The sequence below is a fragment of the Athalia rosae genome, chromosome 4 (assembly GCF_917208135.1).
Source record: "Athalia rosae chromosome 4, iyAthRosa1.1, whole genome shotgun sequence".
Lineage (NCBI taxonomy): Eukaryota > Metazoa > Arthropoda > Insecta > Hymenoptera > Athaliidae > Athalia > Athalia rosae.
Genome location: NC_064029.1, coordinates 4,014,558 through 4,020,205, shown reverse-complemented (window position 1 = coordinate 4,020,205; position 5,648 = coordinate 4,014,558).

Genomic DNA, 5,648 nt, shown 5'->3' with positions numbered 1-5,648 from the left:
TGGGTATTACGACGTCGTACGCACGTGTGCTATCGTTTCAAACTGCAGTATCTATATAGGTGTACGATGTGTATACGTTCAATTATCGTACGCTTGTGTATTTCGGTATAGCAACGGTGATTAGTTGACTGAAATTGTTATTAATACAACCGAGTGTAATCAACGATTATCGGAAGTACGTACAGTGTACGAATCGCAGTGCTTCTTAATCGTACATATTTTTATGCTGGGGAATAAAATAGCGGCGCTCGAAAAGCACGTATCTTTGAATCCATGATTTCCGTTCGTCCTTTTTACTCTTTCTCAACTTTTACCGCACTTTACGTACATAACGTTTGTAAGAAATCCGTCAATTAATTCCAACGAAGATTCCAGATCGCCTAAAAGCTTGGTGATTTTTTCTTTTCTCTTCCCTCCTTCGCGCTCTTCTCCTTTCAACGTCCATATTATACCGCTGAGACTCGCGCATCTGCATAGACGGAACACCGTATCAATTAATTAACGGATTGGATCGTCGTCGCTTTGGAGACGCGCCGCCGCGCGCCGGTTCCAGCTGTTGAAATAAGCCCACTTAAAATTATTATAACACACGAACAGGTGATCGGACCGCGGGTATTAAGGGACGTTAAAATCTACATGGTTCCGAAATTAATATTATTATAGCAAGAATTATTTCTCTACATCCGACCGTTGAAGTTGTACAACATGTTCGTGTATCGGTGTAAATTTCATCGCGACGAAATCAAAGAAATGTTCAACGCACGGGGAGAAGCCGCGCCGCGCGGATCGCACTTTTATAGAACCTCTGCAGCTACTACTACACTACTACTACAGCGAACAGAGGTCGGCAGATGCAAAGGAGCGGTGAATTTTCTTGCGCTCCATGTAGTCCAGTTTCAATTAAATACGCCGCTTCACCGTGCAATTACCTGATCCACCTTTAACGTAGCTCGTACCGCGCGATGCTGCGGCAGTGGCCCTCCCCTCTCGGTCGTCGTGGGACGTAATTACTATTATCCGCGATAGCTGAGGGTTTACATACACCTATGTGATCCGGTGAAATATTACACCCAACCCTCTGTACGCAAGGCAGTCGAATGTTGCCACCTCGTATACGTAAAAACGAATGATTTCGACGAAACGCGTACGCGAAGCAATCTCGATATAGCGGCGACGTTCGTGTGTTATACATTCTTTATTCGCAGCACCTCGCAACGAAGCGAACCGAACACGATGTGTGCAATTGGCGCGTATCGAATCGGTTGCGAAGGCTTGTAAAAATTGAATTTCTATCGGCGTTACGTACCGATGCAATATTTGCAAGGGTATGGTATACGAGCCTCCGATATACTGCACGCTTACGCACACGCCTCGCCGAAGCATTGTTTGCTCGCATATATATTATACGCGCGTTTTGTTTAGTTATATACCGTACACGTGTATCGTAGTCCGCAGGCTGTCGTACAGGAACACCTGCGCGATTAACGAGAACCCCGGCAACGATCGTTCGGAATCGTCTGGCTCTCTGAACTTGGAGGAGTCGCCGCTGGTCCCGGACGGTCACCCAAATCGACTGCGTGAGGATCGAATCGGTTGACGGATTCCCGAATTCCGCTATCCACTTTCTCCCCTCGGTATTTCGCATCTGCGAATTCGATAATAACGATTGTGGAATGAAATGTGTTCGGAAAACGAATGTATAGGTGTATCGCGCGTTTGAAACGTTGAATAAAAATTTAGAATAAAATTGAAAGTAAACGTTGAGCAAGAGATAAAACAGCTGCGATAAGGGAGAGAACAAAACATTAGGTATAGATATACCGCAACGTATGCGACTTCTTCCTCTGGGAAAGATAGTCGTATACGTACGGTATATATATATACATATATATACGCGTGTGTCTATAATAAATCTACATATGTGTAACGAAGATTGTTAGCGGTGTGCGTGGACGAATATATATATACACGGCATCTGTATAGGAGAAGAAGACCACCCACGATATCGAGTGGCCGCGGACTGCATTCATTTCCCCCATATAAGATCGCGAGTGTGTGTAATCATATGTATATCTATGTATAATAATATCTGTACGTGTATATCGCGAAGGGGATATTTTTTTTCTTCATTTTTTATTTTGCATACCGCTACAGCGCGGATTCTTTGTAAAAACTAATAACTGCCAAACAATCGGGTTATAAAATCCCAACGCCATATATATATATTAACATTCGCAGCCCCTTTGATACTTTGTTTTTTTTTTTCTTTCTTTCCTTTCGTTCATTTTTGCTTCGACGTAACGGAGGATGTCCGTGCGATATAAATTTTCCGCACCGTTTACCGAAAAATCGCGAGATCGCTAAACGCGTACAATTTTTTTCATTCGATTCAATTTTTTTTCATCTCAATCCCACGTTACGGATGTATAGCTCCGGAGTTCGATCGAAGGCAGATCGCGAGATATAGGCGTGTATATAAGTTTCACGTGACGTTCCGGAAGCGACGTCGTTTCCGGTTATAATTAAAATCAAAGAGAAATCGAACGACGAATAGGACGTTCAGGTATATTAATACCATCGTTGCACGCAGGGGCCTCGTGGAAGTCGCCCGACATCAGGTGGAGGCTTTTATATTGTATGAAGAAAAAAACAAAAAAATAAAAAAAATTATCAGCTCGCCAAACCTTATTCATATATTTTATGCACACCTCGCTATACGGACATTAAGCATTACCTACACAAGTTCCCTTGACCGCGCGTCAGACGTTCGCTTTGATCTTTTGCCGCGATCTATCCGCGACAGTACCGTTAAGTTGGAGTATGTGATTTTTTATTTTTGTACTTGGGTACTACGTACGTACGTACGTACGTATACGTATTATAAATTAGTATTTACAGGATAGCGTTGTTCGGAAAAACTCTCCATTTTCTCGCTCATTTCTCTCCATAGGTATAAGAAACGTTGAAATCCGCATACTATAGGTATAACAATGACCGCAGCGCCACGCGGCGCAACTACAATTCGAGGATCTCGCTTGTCCGGGCATCGAAGTCTCCGAGTATAAATCAAACGCGGGGTAGCGTCGAAATCCTTTTTACCCTACGAATGATTCCGGCGATATTTTCCCAATTGAGTGAAATACATTTTGCTCCTATCAACGATAAATTGTACGGATTACGGGGTGCGTAGTACGCGCTTCGCATCGCGTGGGTTTTCATTATTTTCTATTGTCAAATGACGAGAACGAGTTGTACACGGGGAATTGTACGCGGGCAGCGTTTTACGTATATCCAGTATAATGCCGCATTTCGTTTCGTTTAGTTAAGTTTAGTTGCGTGTAATGGTGTTCATATATGACACACGTGAGTGAACTCGTACGTTAGTTGGGTAAGTTCGTTGCTTATTCGTTAGCCTGTGTAATATGTACATTCGTACGAGTATACGTAAGTACGTATGTATGTATACGCGGTATATACACCGTGAACGATGCGGAGACAGCGCTTTAGACTCACGTTGGGTGGTCTCGGGCACGCGGTGGGTGGTCTCTCACTCGAACCACATTAGCCCTCGCCGCCGCGCCGTTCCAGGAGGCGACACCCACCTCCTGCACCTCGACATTCACCATATCCACCTATGTCCGCGTGTTAAACAGCCTGTTCAAGTAATAATAGTAATAACCCTGATGATGCCGGCTGTATGCCCATGTGAATACCTCGAGTATATATGTACTCCGCTGTACATGCGCACACGTATATCTTCGATTACGCGAGTAGTAGACGCATAAACATATTAGGTGTATATATGTATACCTCATATACCTCCTATACGTCGCACTCGAAATACGTCTTACGTGGAAAGTGCGGGTGGCCCCTACGTTGTGGATAAAATATTGGCGTGTATATATCATCGCTCCATCGATCCAGGGGATACCTGGAATATCGATAACGATGTTTGTTACTCAATGCCTGAAAAGCCTTCCGAGCGCTTTCCTCCTCGAGACCGCGTATAGACCTCCTCGAATTATATAGGGGTGAAGATTCCGCGAATAATCGCGTCGCGTTCAATTTATCGGCGTTGCACACATGTACGGGTACCCCTGAGTTCAAAGATGAGAAGAAACGCGACGTAAAATTTATTAAAAAAAAAAAAAAAGTCTCTCATAATTTTTTTTATAGAAACGACAGGCCTAAAATTTAATGGCGTGTTAATTAATATCCTCGAGATTCGAACTCGCCTCTTTAAAAGGGGAAGATAAACAATCGCGGAGGCGCCGCGGGGGCGGCAACCTTTCACTTTAGACGGTGAAGGTGCCCAACTGGTTGCGGTCCCAAGGCGTGGGAATTTTGTCAATAGCTATAAAAATTCGTGGCTCGTTTCGATCAATTTTTCCAACAGTTCACCGGAACGAACGTATTCGTATCGCGGATCCGAAAATAGATCATTCATTCGGAATACGTATAGGAGCGATGCAAATTTTTCGCGCGCGGAGCGTCCTCCTCGCGACGCCCATACCTGCCGCCTCGTATAAGTATGAGAAGTCCCGACATTGGAATCCGGACGATCTCTACATTGTAAACGTTGGCAAATTGTCAATTGAGAAATTGTTTTCTTCTTGCAGGTAGGATACGTGGCTGACGTAAGTAGGCCGCGACGGCGGTGTATCGTTGCGGCGGGCGGGTTTATTGTTTTGGTAGCGGATGCGCTACGCCGGAGCGTATAGCCCATGGGCACAAGGTACGGCCAACTGCCAACTTCCGTGGCGACTGGTGGATGGCGCCTACCTGGGTGGTCTTCCTCTTCGTCTTCTTCGTCCCGTCGCTCAGCCCGCGGCGCGCACTCCAGCCAGCCCCATAAGCTCGGCGCGGTCCGGTTCGTATTCGATCTGCTCGACGGACGATCATCAAGAGCGTGTCGATCCGGCCCATAACCCTGTACGCCAGTTTGTATGCCGAATGCCTCCCTAGCTTTACTATAATGTATACGTATGTAAACGTACACTTGCAACGTAAGCATATATATAAGCTGTATTAGATACCGTATGTACGCTCCATGCGTGCAACGAAAACGCGATTATGGACGCAGGTAAATAACCGGCTACCCCACGTTACCGCGACTACAATTATGGTATATATATATATACATATCTTTCATGTGCATGTATATCGCATTAGAATTATAATCAGATTATACATGTAATAGCTTGTGGCAAAACTGAATAAATAAAATAAAATAAAATAAAATAAAATAAAATAAAATAAAAAGACAGAAAGTGCAAGCACAGCTCGGTGCATAACGATAAAATACATTTACTTCGGTTTCATTTCAGCTCTGATTTTTGATGAATTTCAGCTAACGGCCTGCGTCTCGTTTGTGTATAGAGTAAAAAAAGAGCACGAGTACGTACCCGTGTGGGTTTGCCGGTGTTCTGGAGTTTTTAACAGGAATGAATAGATGTGTGGAAAAGAGATTCCGATAGTGTTTTACGGTAACCGACAGGCAGTAGGCTGCAGGTTGGAATCTACGCGTAACACGAGCCACTGCTAATATTTCGTAAGAAAATTATACGCTCACAGTTTCTCCGTTCTGATCGCCGCGTGCAACGTGCGGTTAAGTGGAATTCTCCAAGGTGTACGTATACCATTAAACG